Here is a 16,907-nt window from a genome sequence, read left to right as displayed (position 1 = left end):
TTCCTACCCCTGGCACCACACAAGTTCCCCCAGCAAAAGGACACACAAAAAGCATCCATCGTTTGGCGTCCGTTTCAAAATTCGATACGCATATTTTATTTTTGAATCCTTTTTTTCTTTCTTTGAACGTTTTTCATGCTTCTCGCCAGGGAGGAGGAAGGCGTGAGGGGTGCGTTCTACGGCAACGGAACGCACCCCCCAAAAAGAGTTATGCAAATTACTTCTTAGCTGTATTGTCGTTTCAGTTGTTCAAACACCAAACATCTGGCGTGACACAACCGCTTTAAATTTCATAACTTCTCGTCGTTTGGCAAAAGCTTGGCATTATGAATTCCAGGACAGCACTCCCGAAACACTCCCAGATGACTGAAAATTTGTGGAGCACAAGGGTGATAATTGATACATTAGGTATTATTTCACACTTTGAAAAGTGCAAATTGATTGTTCCCGAGCGTGGTGCGATTGCTTAAGCAACGCTTGGTCTAACATGGAACCTGATTTTAATAATTTAGAGCTAGAAAAAGGCTGAAAAAGAAAGCTTCTTTTGCTTTTGGCTTAACAACCGACAGCGTGACCGATAGACAGAGTTAACTTGTTAGTTGAATTGTTGAAATGTTGGAATTAGTAATGGGAAAAATGAAGATTTCGTCAGAATCGATTCCAGCTAGCTCCAAAGTTTTCTGGAATCGATTCCGGATTAGTAGGTCCGGAATTGATTCTGGAATCGGCTCTGAAATTGGTTCCAGAATTGGTTTCGGAATTGGTTCCGGAATCGGCTTCGGAATCGGAATTGGCTCCGGAATCGGAATCGGCTCCGGAATCGGATTTGACTCCGGAATCAGAATCAACTTCGGAATTGGAATCGGTTCCGGAATTGGCTTCGGAATCAAAATCGGCTCCGACATTGGAATACACTCCGAAGTCGGAATTGGCTTCGAAAAGTAGTCGGTTTCGGCATCTTCATAGGGATAGGCGTTTGGGTCCACTGACGCTACGCGTTGAAAGCGGCAAAGAATCAAAATTTACTTGTAAATGATATTCACATGGAGATTCCCGGACTTATTTCGCTTCCCACACTTCTTATTGCAATTCAAAAACTAATTCTCATTCCGGAGCTAACTCCAATTCTGAAGTCAAGCCTGATTCCGGAGTAAATTGCAATTCCCAGGTCGATTCCGATTCCGGAGAAGATTCTGAATTTCTGATGGAATAGATCCTAGATCCTAGATTAGATTTTCATCTATCGAATGCTTCGTATCGAAAGCCTTTTATTACTTTTTAATCTCGAGGAAAATAGTCGTTGGTCTAGGGATTCATTGACATTTTAAATGTAAGATAGTTTAATGATTTGTTGAAGTACAAGTAGGCTGGAGAGACGGACAATCACATTCCAAATTCCATATGACCGTTTTTATCGATCCCGACGACTAAGCGATTCACCATTAGCTCCATGAACGCTTATCCAAGCAGAAGGGTTAAAGTAATGCATAAATGATGGCTTTAACCCGTTCCCTTTAAAAAGCTTACATTTTTAATTCGCTTTGAGCTTTTACCCTAATGTTCCGCAGCAACAGCGACAACAATGAGGCCCACATGCAAAATAATAAATCAGCCCTATTGGTTGACAGTTGCAGTCGTTTTTTCTAGCTACCATTACCATTACCACTACACGCCACCCTAAAAAAGGGCGACATTTTAAAAGCTTTTGCGCGGCCAGTTTCTGCTTCATTTGCATATAACCTACCGAAACGAAGTGACCAAACGATAAATAATTCGTGAACCGTGATCTGCGGGAGGACGCGGCGGCCCAAGCTGCCCCTACAAACCAGAGCAATTTGTGCTCGGTGTGGCTAATTGATCACAAACTATTAACACATAAACGAAGGCGGCACCGTTTGAGGCAAGCTGAAGCGCTAACTCTATCCGGATTTCCGGTGAACTACTGACGGTCCGTGTCCAGCAGCAAGCCCCTGTGCTCCGGTGCTTCTGTTGTGGTGCGGAAGTGATGCTGTGAGCTAAATGTGTATCAAATGTGTGTCGCCATTGTTAGCGATATTCTTTCGGTGGTGATGTCGGCGTTTGGAATTGAGTTCTATGCTCAGCGGTTTTCCAAAAACTGCCCATTTGGAGCCTGAAGTTTACGGCGGTGATGACGGAGCGTTATTTAGATTTCTATCTATGTAGGATGGGTCCAGAAAACCTTTCCAAATAAGTGGATTTTATTAAAAACAGCTGCCAGCTGAAGGTACGGGATACTTTGGCCCTGCATGATGGCGTCAAAAACGATTTAGCTTTTTATTGTAATTGCATCTCACCAAGCAGAGCGATCGAAAGATCTTCTGCTTCGAGCGGGTGGAGAAAAGTACGCACAAATAAACGAGATACAATCGATCAAGCCGGAGGACCGTTCGAATGAGTGTGGGTGCCCGAGGATGAACGGGAATGAGGACGGAAAGCGTAAACCAGAACATCTGCAGCTGCCAGGTTTTTTGTCCACGGCAGGGATGTACAAACGCAAGACTTTGCTTTAGGCTTTTGCTCTTCCAGGCAAACAGTGAGCCCGAAGAAGAGTGTGAAGCATATTACTTACTTATGCAGCATTAACCTGTCAAAGCAGGGTGTGCGGGTACGGGAGAGAAACAAAACACAAACCCAACAACATGCATTGCCCGACCTTTTGGCCCTTGACACAGATGCACTTTCTGGTGCAATTCAATGGGGAAGAAAAACAACATCTCTAACCGTACCTAGCCAACTGGTAGGAGAGTTCTGGAATGGAAGAAATCCGATTCTAAAAGAGGAAAGGAAAAGGTCATTCGAGTAACAGAATTCCTCCACATGCGGCCTCCTCTGGCAACGGGCCGAACGCAGCAGCAACACACCGTGAGGCACACTTTTTTGGAAGGCAAAGCGCAAAAGCGAAACCAACAAAACGCCAGGTGCCACCAGGATGGACAGAGTTTATGGTTCTGTTTTAACAACTTTCCTTCAGGCTCGCAGCGAGCATTTGAGCAGATTTGATGGAAAGTTTCCTGCGGTGACCCGGTGGATGAGATTTCTAAGCTAAGGTGTAAGCGATAAATTGCATTATTTTTGTTAGAAACTCAATAGAAATTGAAAAATGCTTCTTCCTTTGTTTACTTCAAATGCATTTGTCTTTGGGTCCTATTTTTAGATCCTTTTTTTCCATTTCCGAGCATCTTTAATTAAATTCACCATCTCTTTCGTCACTTAAAATAAACGCATTCGTACCTCATTTGCCACCACGGCACCGCCATTCGCTTCCGTACCTGGGCGCGTTCGATTATGCAAATGATGTATTAGGAAGTTGGCGAAACGGCAAAACTGACACGGCGGCTCGCGACCGATTTACCATGTGTCACACGTCATCAAGCCAACACACCATGTCGCGGCGTCGGGGAAGCGTAACTACAGCCGAATATGCGCTGTTGGCCAAAATAGAGTGTGCAAAACGAAGCAGCAGTCCAAAAAAAACATGGGAAGAATATTGCAAATTATGTTTAATGACGTCCAATCAGCATTGATGATGGGGCGTACTGCCTACGGTCGAAGGGGCGTGCGGCCCTTTTTCGTTTCGTTTTAAGGATAAAGTCCGAGAAGCGGATGTTGAGCGGCAGGTGAGTGAGTGAACACTGTTCTAACGATTGGTCAGCGATAAGTGTGAGCGTGTGTGTGTGTTTGTGTGGGGAAACGCATTAACCGATGCAACTGATCTCTTTGCCGGCCAGAGCGCGGGACAGGTGCGTTGCTTCGTACAGAAGATGAAGGAAACGTTTTGGATGAAAAACAACTGAGTTTGATGTGTGATGTCTGAGGTTTCAATGCTGACCAAGGGTAGAGTAAAAAAATAACATAATAAAACTGGATAATCTTTAAATATAATGTACGAAAAATGGAAAACGATTATTAACAGACGCCCGTTATCTGGGAGTGGTGCAATGGAACACAAAACCTGTTCTATTATATGTTTAAGTTACTATAATTTCTATTTTAAAAAAAATCTATCAAAACTAAATAGAATCCAAACTAATAATTTAAAACAAATGAAACACCACAATCGATTCAAACTGCAAAGGTTTTCTCTCGCATTTCATTGTTTTCTCTTGGATGACGCTAGCGCCACCGGTGCTACGACGATGGAACTGTGGAACTAATGAAATATTTCACATGATGAAATATTTCTGGAATTCCAGTTGAACCGGTAGAAAACCGGTTGAAATATTTCATTCAACGAACTGATTATTTTAAATTTTATTTATTGTTTTATTGACTTTTAAAGATTTTGAGCCTTTTGGATTCATTCGACTGTGATTATTTTTATTGGAAAAAAAACCTAAGATTGTCGGATCAATGTTAGCATTACATTTTGGCTAATTCAACTTTTTTTTAAACTAAACGGAAAAAGGAAAGAAACCATACAAATTCCCATTTCAGTTTTACAAATAATATGGCTCGCTTAATCTTTTATTATAATTTAGGCGTCCAGAAACATTCGAAACATAATAAATGTTTTACAGCTGAAAACAAAACAGTACACATAGTTATCATCACGCCCAACGGCATTTAAATAGCAAATATAAAGTCCTTAAGCTTGAGCTGCTGTGCAGTCGCCACCCAGCCACACACATGGACTATCTTTCTCGTTTGAAGGTAAACCGGAACGAGTTGTAGCTTGGCACAAAAAAAAAACAGTAAACACACGCGCAAAAGAAAGATCAACATTCGATTAAGAAAGGAAGGTTTTATCTGCCAAACGAAGGGGAACAATAAGGGAAAAAGATCACACACAACGCGCACGAAGACACAATACCGTGTCAGTAGTGAGCTTTGGCTGTTGCTGCTGCAACAAAACGGCGAAGCTGTTTCGTAACCGACAATGCGCCGCGATGCATCCCCACGACCACTACCATCATGCAAATGAGCGGGCGAGGTGATGATGTGTCCGGCGCCGAACAAGACAAGAAGAAAACAAGGCCAGATAAAAGCTGGTGGAGAGCTAAACGATGAACGAGGGAATTGTTTCCCCTTTCCCTGCGCGTTTCGTTTGATGATATCATAAATGGCACACTTATGCTTGCTCCCTTACCGACCATCCTCCGTCGATTTAACCACACGAGGCGAACACAAGACTGCGTCCATCCCTGGAAAGCAACATAGAGCAAGAGGGAGGGATATGGAAAGGCGTAGGAAACGTCTGATAAAATTTGCTTACATCGTGATGGTCTACCGACACACAGACGGCCCCCAACCGACGAGTGGTCAGCGTATGGAAAATTGCCGATGAAGAAAGATGCAATGCAGACGGAGGAGTAGGCTCTGACCCAGTCGCAACATACGTTTTCATGTGCTATCATCATTTGCATACTTGGAGACCGGGTGGGCGCAAAGACAGAGTCAAGAAAAAGGGGAAAAGACCAGCAGAAGCCATTGCGGATTGCTTTTCCAGTGAATCGGAAAATTACTCTCACTCAGGAAAACTCTTTCCTTCTAGCCACCCGCGGGGCCAGTTGATCGAAGCGTTTAAGTTGCGTAAGTTGCTTTGAACAATCAGTGTTTCTCAGCATGTTGCATCACTTTGGTGGGGGCGAGAGCAAGAAGCAGAAGAAAAAAACGAGCAAAAGTCAAACAAAACAAAGCATAATGGTACGTATTTGGGGCAGTTTTTTTTCGCGAAACAATGCGCTATTGCTGCTAATGATAAAGCGGGCTGCTGGTTAGATGTTAGATAAGGCTAGTTTGGAGGTTGGATGAAGAGTGCAACTAGAGCTTTATAATGGAGTATTTTAAATGTTGAAGTAAATTTAAATTGGCACTGTTACAAGAGCGGAGATAAGAAAACAATTATCAAATGGAGCATAAACAAATAATTAAATTTGTATCATTTCAAACGAATGTGTCGGTACACAGCCTTCCAGCAAACAAATCGATTGCGAGTGTTTACCTTCCAATCACTTCCTTGGATAATGAGTTTCGTCGTTTATGCTACTTCCTGCTTCGGAAAATCCAAACTTTGAATATCATCGTACAAAATCGATCGATAAATGTTTGATTGCCATTGAACCACGTTGCTCGGGCAGCTTTATTACACAAAACCGATCGAATGCTTGCATCGCCTTGTTTTAAATGTGTGCCCCCTCCCCCCACATCATAATTTGAAAATCATCGTGATTCGTAAAGGAAGAAACCGAATATCTACCTGCGTTCGAATGGATCATTAAAAACTGACTGTAGCTTTAACTTCCGCCCGCCAAGATACGACTATTACTACCGCTGCTGCTCGACTCCATTGCAAATCCGCTAATCACCGATCGGACAGGTTGCGAGGGAGAGAAGAGGGAGACAACCTTCGCATTTTTTGTGGTCGCTTCTGTCCAAAATTCATCCTCCAACCAGCAAAACGCATCGCTAAAATCAATCACGGCTAATTGGTCTTCCTTCGCTGGCGTTCGCAGCGTGAGCAAGCAACATCACGTGTTTTGACCTTAATTTTGGCACAACTTGGCAGCCGCACTTACCTCTTTGTTTCGAAGGTTCAAGCTCAACGGTGAACGAACGGCCAACGGTGTGCCTTTGAAATTTTTGAAAAACTCTCAATTTTTATGGCATAAAGTAGCAAAATAAAAAAAAAAAAACTCGACCGGGAAATCCTCTACCCTTTTCGACGAGGAAAAGCAGTACCCCGTGCGCGATGGGTTGTGCGTGACGGCACTGACCGTGCCGCGGCGTGCGTTTCAGTCGGGCAGTAGGTTTATGTTCACGTGCAAGATCCCAATCTCCTTATTCGGCGCTTTTAAAAGGTTCCTCACTTGTGCCACCGTTGAAGTCTTGCTGGCCGAAATCGCTTGGCGCGAGGTTAAACGTAAACAAACGCCTTTTTTGTTGGATCCGTCTAGCATCACGTGCGATTGATGCTCACTTTCGCTGCCTAAAAACTCAACGGGAAGTTTCCCTCTTGCCATGGGGCGGGGTCTTCTTTTGGTGCTTCCATCCTCCCATAGGGCACTGCACGAAAGGGAAGCAGCGCGGCAGTAAGCAACGAAAGAAAAAAATCAATTTGAACGGGGGAACATGAATTAAAGCAAAAGTTTAAGCTTAGCGCCCATTAAAACATAGCAAAAAAAAAAAAGCAAGCATAGAAAACATACCCCCGTATGCAAGCATCATGATGGGGTGTTTGATGCTGATCCGAGGCTTGTCGGTTTCGGCTCATCGAGCATCAACACACACACACAGAAGCGGCTCAACAGCGGGGAGGAGAGTTTTCATTTTCAACATAATCTGTTGTTCGATGCCCATCCGCCGTGTGGCCGGGGATTTTTCTTTCTTCTTCACTATTTTGCGTCCACCTGCAACTTGAATTTTGGTTTCGCTTTCGAGTCTGCCGGCGCTCTCGTGCGCTTGTGTTGTTGTCCGCCAATTTATTTCTAAACAGATGAGCAAAAAAAAAAACCCGAACCACAACAAGCGACGAACCTTTTTTGCTTGCCACCCATTTCTTCCGAACCGAAGCAGGCTAGCGCGAAGGAAAATTTGTTGCGATTTTCTACTGTTTTTCGATACGTTTTGGGAGGATGGGTTTCCTCTAGTTTATCGTATCGCGCTGCAGGGGTTAGACATAAAGAGGGGCGTGAATCTTCATCTGCTGCAAAATGAAAGAGAAAAAAAAAACGATACCACCACACCTCCGGTGGAATTTATTAAGCGCGCTTGTTGTTGCTCCCCATTTTTCGATCACTTTCGGTTAAATGCGCATTCCGTCTCTGTGGGAGCCCTACCCCGTACGGCCATTCTCATTTTCGTGCGACGAGCGAAAGTGAAATTTCAGCGTGCTGAGAAGCCGCTCAGTGTGCTTCTGCCCGCCCCAAACCCACGGGGGAAGCATAATCCGCACAAAATGGCAAAACGATCAATCGTTTATGCGGGCTCTTAACGTGATAACGGTGGTTCGTCGTGCCAGTGGCGGCCGGCGAAAGAGGACACCATTTGAATGTCAAATGCACCATAAACCAGAACCCAGTGTAGCATAGAAATTTGGCCACAAATTTACATTTACCATGGGGAGCTGTTAATCGAAAAATTATGGATGTTTAATGGGAACCGATTAGTGTCGGGAGCAGCCCTAAAGCCGTTACTTATCTCGGCAGAAGGGGTGTTTTTCGGAGCGAAAAGGGAAAGTTTTCCATTTCTGCTCCAATTCAACTGCCTTCCAATTCTTCCCACCGTGGGACTGTACACTCAAACAGAGAGAACAAAAAAAGAGACAACAATTTAGTAGCCGTGTCTGTCATATTTTCACGAGTAGCGGGATTCATCCATTATCACCTGGCCGAAGAAGAGTCTTCGCGCAAGAAATACTAATTTTTCGCACCGCTAGCATAGCCTTCTCATCGGGGCACAACACACAATTTCACAACACGCTCAAGGGAAGGGGAGAAAACGCACGGGAGACAGTGCGATTTAGGCCAAGCATACAATTAGCACCACTCGGAACCCTCCTTCTGTGCCGCTTTTACGCGAACGAGCGCGCGCGCGCGCTTCATTATCACACCGCTACCTGACAGAGAGATCATCGCACTTCAATCTCCTGTGGTCTGTGTGTGAATTATCGCTTCTGGTTCCGTCTCGGTGGATGGTTTGGACGGATCGTGTACAAAAATTTCATCGTCACGATCACGATGCCTGCCGGTGCTAGGGGGTTGAGTAGGGCTCTACGCCGAGGAGAGAAGAGTATGCAAATGAGCGCATTACCATCTTTCGGAGGCCACACATTTGCGAAGAATGCCATTTGCAAATCAACACACACATCAAATGAGTGGTTAAACCAGCTGGTCTGAACCGCATCTTGCACACCGGTAATCACGTTTCATCTCAATAAAACATCCGGCAAACATGAACATTTTGCGGGCTGCATCTCATAAGGTAAAATACATCTTGCAGTGGTGCCCATGTGATGGTCAAGCCGATGGAGAAGGGAAGCAAAAGGATTAGAGAGCGGTGCACCGCCACCGATTAGACGCCATGGTGAAATGAGGGACGACACTTGGTGGTGTTCCCGGGACGTTGGTAAACACCATCGGCAGAACCTCCACACACGTGGTTGGAGCGATAAGCAAATTTCTGTCCAATTAAATGTAAACGCTGCAGCACGATGGAATGCGGCTGTACGCACGAAGGTTTCTTCGAAGCTCTTCAGGGACAGGAGTATTGAAAAGGAGGCTCGTTCAGCTTTCAACACTGCATGTGGTAATAATTAATTTTCATATTTATCCCTCAACTGAAGTCAGTCGACCGAGGTAATTGCACGCAAACGTAATGAGCTACATTATCAGTAATGGGAGTTTTCAATAATGCAAACCTGCGTTGAGGATTTAGTGTGCTAGGTGTTATCACACCAGGAAATGATGAGGTTTTATCATCAACAGCAGTGGTCTGTTGTGTTCAGTGGAGAGATGTTCTACATATTGAGTATTGAAAACAACAAGCAAGCTTCTGCTATATATGAAGCATAACTTGCGCCTTCTTCTTTGGCACAACAACCGTTGCCGGTCAAGGCCTGCCTATACCACTACAGTTTTTAGTTTATAGGGATAAGGTTTCAGAGACTTATTGATTGCTTATAGCAAGATAAAGTCAGTCCTACGTATGGGAGCACGGTCCTCCATTCGGGGCTTGAACCCATGACGGACATGGTGTTAAGTCATACGAGTTGACCATTGTTCCATGAGACCATGGAGGGTGTATCTCAGTTAAAACAGAAACAAAAGCAATACCTCTTTTTGTAAAAATTAATAGACAGCCTCTCTACGGACAAAGCTAATTGAGAATGATTTTTTTTTAAATTCGTTACCCATGTTCTACTTTTTCTTCGTGCTGCATCTTCATCTAGATGCTATATTGAACTGCCTCTTTTCACGGTAGCAGCAACCGCGTCGAATGTCTCAATATCTGACAGGTCGGAAAATATTCTGCGTCATGCTCATGGACAATTGGTTGCAAAAAACTATGAATCGGAGTTTAAGGCACCATCTTATCCTTTCTTTTAATTCGCTACGCATCTGTTCCACATTGAAATATCACACGATTCCCATTCTGCCAAAGTGTGAGCATGAAAGATACCCTCCGTAATAGTAAAAAGATGTACGCTACATGAACTCATTACACAGTTTTGCCCTCATTCTGCGGTTTGCCATCATCGGAACAACGTCGCTTTGTTGTGGTTATCTTCGACCGGTTGTCCGGTCCCCGAGGCGGACACCTTGTGTCTCGCGTGAGTTATGTCTACCGTTGCTTGCGATTCCATGCCTTGTGTTTGCGGTTTGCCGGAACGTGTGCGTCCCGTATACCTCTGACTTATGTCGACACGTTCCCATCGTGAATCTTCATCATCTTTCTCGCCACACCATCGGAAGGTGGGAAGGGGGGGATTTCAGTTCAAGGTAAATAATCAACCAAGCAAACCGCTGAGACCCCCGATAGCGCACAAGCAGCAGACGTGATGAGTCACGCGACGCGTCAATATGTGTGAACGTTACGTTGTCTCGTGTGCAGCTGGGTTAGGAGGGCGCTGTGGAGAGGCAGTTTTGGCGCACTTTACAACCGAGCAGGAGGAAGTGACTATCGCCTCTTAATGGATTGTGACGACGAACAACGCACTAAAGGGTTACAAAGTTTGCTGGAGCACACTGTCTTTGCTCGCAGTACGCGCCCTTGTGTCTTTTAAGAGGCTCGTCGTCTCGTGTTGATTGAATTTGCTACGGCGTACATCTAGTATTTCAATCTTCTCCTGTGGCTAATTTGGCTGATGCTGCACGGAGTTTGAAATGGCGCAAGGCGTACAAATTGCCTTTTTTCAGCGGTTGTTTTGCGTAAGCTTAAAGGCTCCAGGTTGAGGGACGACCATATTGAGATGACGTTAAACTTGACCTAGGCTGGTACCCGCGTACACCTGCTTGCTCACTGATGGATGGAGATACCAGCGCCAGTAATGAAAGTGAAATAAAAACCTTCCCAAGTTGATAAATGAGTACGACGAGCTAATGTAGTGTGACAAAAAGTGCTGCTTCCAATTAGCGTCGAGTAAAAATGTGTAATTATATGTATTTGCAAGGATCGTTGCTTTAATTGAGCAACCAGCAGGTAGGTTTTTATTGTGAAATATTTTTACGAGTTAAGACATTCTATAAGACACAGTTCAAGATCATTCATTGGAGCCTTCTAGATGATAATGGTTTATATAGGTTAAAAGGATTGTGCAGTTTGCTTTCAACCATAAAATATTCTCGAACGGCCTTTCCCGTAGTTGTCGATTGCACGCAAATACAAATTAACAAGGTGGAGCTCTGGGCTGCAGGGTCTATTGGAACCCTGGCCGTTGCAACTGGACGTCCTTCCAGGGCCTTTTTAAAAACTGCAAACACTAGCAGACTAGCAGCCGCGGCTTTATCAACGTGTGCCCTGCGCTCCAGTAAGTTAATTCCAGCATTGGTTATCAAGGCTATCGCTAGGCAGGCAGCCTGCATTAACCGGGACACATGCGCCATGAACTCTCGACAAAATACATGGACGTACGTCGTCGCCAGACTCTTTCACACCTTTCTCACGAGACGGAATCGTATCACAACCGTGTGGTCGTCGAGATGTTCACGATTTTCTCGGTACTAGTGCTTGAAAGGGTGGAAAGGGACTGTTGATAAAAGGCGTGAATGTCAATGTCACGCTCAGGGTACGAGCGACCGTCTATTTAAACAGCCTGTATATGTCGATTCGTTTGACGCGATAATTTTCTCGTTTCTTAAGCAAACCATACACCGGTGGTGGTGGTGGTGGACTTGTGCGATTGCCTGGAGAGACTGGAGAGTAGCGAAGGAAGGCGAAGGCACACATATGAAATGAGGGCTGGTATCTCTTACAGGCGGAATCTATTATTAAGACCGCAGCTGGAGGTCCGTAACTTAATTGTCAAACAATCGAAGCTTGGGTTACGTATTTCGATCCAATCTTTGCTCAGTGCTGTCGAAGGTAATTTGAAAGTGGCACTGTAATTTATAGACCAATCAATAAAGCGAAAGTGAAACGTATTCATTTGCAGACATCACAAGTATCGCCGCTGTAGTATGCACACCCCCTGTAAGAACCACTCCAACAAGCTACTAGGACTAGATCTTGATGTACAGCAGGAGAAGGATTGAACCATTGTGTGTTGCGAACTTCAATCTCTGTTTGACATCCCCATCTGATGGACGTGGTTCGACGCGTTTTTGACCAATCACCTTGTTGCAGTTTGTTGCTTCCCGAGCCAACCCCGGCGCGCCAAATCTGTGTAAACAAACCATTTTACACCACCCCCAAAATTGTCGCACTCACTGACACTGACGCGCGTACAGCGATCGAGTTAGTAACCACCGGTACCGCCCCGCTTGTGTACTCTACAGGAATGACGTCTGAAGTACACACGCTCAGGTACGTCTGATCCCACACTTACCCGACAAGCAAGACATGGTACATGAACCCACTCATAATACACATCACCTCAGTGTAGCTTGTTTTTTACACCACCGAATCGGACGTAAACGTCCGACCAGAGGGGGTTGTTGTTTTGGGTTTCGTTTTGTGTCCGCGGTACAGGTTCTGTTTAGCTTTCTAGGGCGGAGAACGCGTCCTTCGGGTGGTGAGACAACCGCGCAGGCAGGCGTGCAAGGAGGCACTACAATAATTAATTCACGATCGTGCGACTCAACACGCCCGTCCCGTCGATTCCGGCTAGGGGAGACGTTTGCCTCTAGGAGTTGGTTTGGTGACCTTTAGCAGATACCTCAAAGTTCGTGAGTGTTTTGCGCTTTTAGACCCAATCTCGGCAGAAGGAAGTTGGACCATACAATAAACGCTACGCGTAATGATAAATGGCTTAAGGGCTGATGAATGACCGCAAAGTTCCGAGAATTTAAAGCTAACGGGTTACAATTAATCTACAAAAGATAGAATACACTGTGAATGCTATTAGCCGTATTAAAGCTTAAGCTAATAAACCAGCCAACGCTTCGATGCCGTTTAATGCAACAGATCAATCTCACGTGTTGCAGTCAAAAGTGGAATAAAAAAAGATCACAGCATCCATAACCATCACTTAAACTCGAGCTACCGGTTCGAGCAGTGCACATATTTATTGCCGTGTGGATGCTTTTGTTCCAATAGAACAACTTTGTACTCACACACTCAGTCGTCATAAACGGCTTTACATTCATCTCCCCACCCCGCGAAAAAAAGCCCGATCAAGGTGATCACGCGAAGGCAGATCGTGAGAAATGTACGATTTTATGACCGGGTATTTTTAGTGTCCGGGAGCGCTATAACCACCCCCTTCACTCCAATACACAGCAACGCCTTCCATCGAACCTAGCAGCACGCAAATGCAAAACGTAAAACTTCGGTGCACTGCAATGCGGCTCTATCGTAGTGTTCTCGGTGCAACGATAGTAGCCCGAGCTCCGTGTTTTGAAAGGTAACTCTCCGAACTACTAACGTCCACAGGGGGCGCTGCTTTTTTATTACAACACACGTACCCGTCGTCGTCGTCAACAGGGCTGCGCTACTGGCAGCTCACTCGATCATGTTGCAGTTGGAACGGTTGGAAATAATAGCCACACAGGTTTTGCGCCCAAGACTTCCTCTGGCCTTTGGAGGCTGTTTGGCTTGGGCAGGTTGACGACTGCTGCAGCAGGTTGCGAAATCCAAATCCAAACGGCCAATGTGTGTATGTTGCCCCCGCCACGATCGCTTATTGTAAATCGATTCAAATCTCCCGGGGCATTAATTGTAATCTGTCAGATGGAGTTGGGTTTGGGATTTTCAATAACATATTCCAGGCGGGATTACTTTAAGGAGCTACTCCTACAAGCTTACCGCTGCTTGCCAAGCTTACCGCAATTGGCATACTTTCAATGAAGTTCTTGGCGTAATTAATTAACTGAGCGTTTAGAATCAAAGATCATTCGTTACTTTACGTTATGGGAATTACATTATTGCAAACAGCAAGACATTAAAGAGCCATTGCCATATGTGGCATTTTCGTAAAGCATTTACACGCATGGCTATTGGAAAAGGTCAGTCCGTCAATGTTGTTTTTTATGTGAGTCGATAGACTCCACATCTTCTGGAAATAGTTTTTTTTTCTTACGTTCACACAAACCTGCGTGACGTGTTGTTCTAATTGTTCACAATTTTGTTTGTGCGCAGCTCAAGGATGTGACTAAGATGTTTGTTTTGCTGCCGTCAACACGCAAGGTCTATCAAAACAAGAACCTTTGTTTCAGCTAAGCGTATTAAGATACCTTCAGCTATTAAGATTTATTGGCTTTGCTTAGCTGGATGGATCAGTGCACAACGACAAATAAGCTGTTGTACGGGGTTTCCCCCTCTTTACTAAGATCTTCGTTACAACGAACGTTACCCAATATCTCCGAAATCTAATAAAGATGTTAGTAGAACTGCGACACCAGTTTGACACCAGCTGCGATCGTGCGTTGATGACTTCGATCGGCAAAGCGTTCGATTTCTCACGCTGATGACAGTTGTCTCTGTTTCACGCCCAAAGGTAGCTTAACGCGATTGCGCTGGGAACTCCCGGGAATCATCTAATGGTGTCTAATGGTGAAACTAATCTTCACACCGAATCTTCCCGCCACACAATGCTAGAAGCTTAAAAAAAACGCGCGATGCCCCAACTCGTAACAGAGCTGACCGACCGACCCGCATAGGTTTGCACTTTACCCTTCCATCGCTTTGTGGCAGGCTTACGGGCGATTCCACAATTTGCCTTGCCCCGTATACCTGTATTCGATCTCTCGTAGCTCAGCTGTGAGCCGGCACACGGTATGGTAGGTAGGGCGATTTACATAATCGACACAAATCGGCCCCAATCGCAGATGGTAACTGGTCAAAAAAGGAACTGCTACCCACACACACATCTATCATTGATCTGAGTAAGAGGGGCATCTTGCTACACTCACTCACCTCTCAACCCTTTCAAACCCCTTTTTTACTCTCCCACATTAGCGACAAGCGGTATAAAGACAAGTAGAAGCGAAGATCTGTGGCGAGATTGTTGCCCGAAACGCACCCAGCGGTGCACCTTGTGCTTGTACTGTTCGTTACACGATAGGAGAGCTTTAGCATTAATTTTCTCACGAATTTAATGATACTGTTGCTTTTGTTTTTTTTTCTATTCAAAGCTTACTGCAAAACTGCGTAAAGGTTTGTTTTATGTTTCACAAATTAAAAGCAAACAAAACTTGTCAACCCGCTGATGAGATATCAGCGCCGAGAAGCGAAGAAGCTTGAGAAAAATGCTAATTGTGCGTTCGCTCAGAGGTTGGCCGGGATGCAACGCTACGGCTTACAGCTTAGAGGGATGATGTAAACCCATTTGTTGTGCCAATGGAGATTAGATTTATACGCGATAAAAGCCGCACGCGGGCGCACATAAAAAAGCGTCAACTTTCGCTGCTGCTTCAAATTAAAGCGGAGAGTAAGTTATGACGTTCATAATGATGTCGTTGTTTGGTGCCTGGTGGGCTCAAACCGTTTTTTATGCGGCTTTTGCAGTGTTTAAATGAATGTTTTATAATAGCTGCATGGGTGGGGTAGTAGGGGAAGGTAGGTAAAGACGGACACGTTAAGGGAAATGGTAAAAATCTAGGGATATATAAGTGCAACGACCATGAAAATGTGCATACATTATCTTACACTCATGTTTAATCAGAAAATGTGTTGAAACTTTTAAGTTTCCATTGATTTTTGTGTTTTTTTCATGAATGAAAAACATGATTTTTTTCGTGCGGTTTTGAAATGTTCGGGTAAGACGGACACCTGATATGGGAAAGATGGACACCATGAAGGGTAAGATGGACCTGTAGAAAAGGTTAGAAAGTGAAGAGTTTTACAGTATTTTAACAAATTCTACCGCTTTCCACGTCCTGGTACGTTTATAAACCAATTCTTGGCCTATTGCAACGACGATTCATTCAGCCGTGGTTTTAGAAATTGTAAACGGCGCTTGTAATATATCGTAGAATGCAGCATCTAAAATGTATTGAAATATCGCGCACTTACAGCTGACGTTGCTTCAGCTTATAGAACAACAGTCTAGAACTACCTTTAAGGAAATTACTACGCGAAAAGACCACGACCCCAGTATTTTTTGAAGGACTTGTTAATAGTTTAATCCATTTTCCACCATGTCAAAATTCAACATTTAATATTTGTAATCCCATAGAATTTCTCATCTTTTCCTAAACAATGTCGTATCAATGCATCATTTTTTTATTGCTTAAAGTTGTCCAAGTCGTGAGAAGATATTGGATTTCATGAAACGCCTCATCAGCGTCGAGCGAGTAATAGCATAACGAGTGGCTACTATTTTGACCGGTGTTTCATTTCTCGCTTATTTCAATACTTTCTCTAGTTACTGATTGATTTATAGCATCGGAATACCCTTATTTAAGGTATTTGAAGAAATATATTCATCACCAATTGATATAAGAAGTAAAATAAATCAATAAATTCGGTGTCCATCTTTCCCTACAGCAAAGTGTCCGTCTTTCCCGCTTTGGTGTCAGGATGTTTAAACCACCAGAAAACAAGATATTGTATTGCTTTCATTCTCGTTCTTTCGCCAGTTTTTTCATTAATGATCGCGACAACCCATTCATGAAATAAAACTTCCGGAAATATAGACAATACAAGTTGTAGAGCTTAAGATCGGCAGTAATCAAATTAGATCAACAAAGGTGAACATGATTGAAAATTTGTTTTGTTCGTGGATTTAACCAATTTTATATATATTATGCCAAAAATGTTCTCAAATGTGTTGTTGTACCTTCAGTTTGGAT

At 44.2% G+C, this 16,907-nt stretch overlaps 1 protein-coding gene across 6 annotated transcripts in view; it reads right to left on the bottom strand.

Moving 5' to 3' along the window:
• The window catches only part of LOC120902967 (IQ motif and SEC7 domain-containing protein 2), a 192,718-nt gene that overhangs the window by 47,235 nt on the left and 128,576 nt on the right, over positions 1 to 16,907 (bottom strand). The window lies entirely within an intron of this gene.

This window comes from Anopheles arabiensis, chromosome 3 (assembly GCF_016920715.1).
Source record: "Anopheles arabiensis isolate DONGOLA chromosome 3, AaraD3, whole genome shotgun sequence".
NCBI classification, from domain to species: Eukaryota; Metazoa; Arthropoda; class Insecta; order Diptera; family Culicidae; genus Anopheles; species Anopheles arabiensis.
This window is presented reverse-complemented; position numbering and strand designations above follow the sequence as displayed.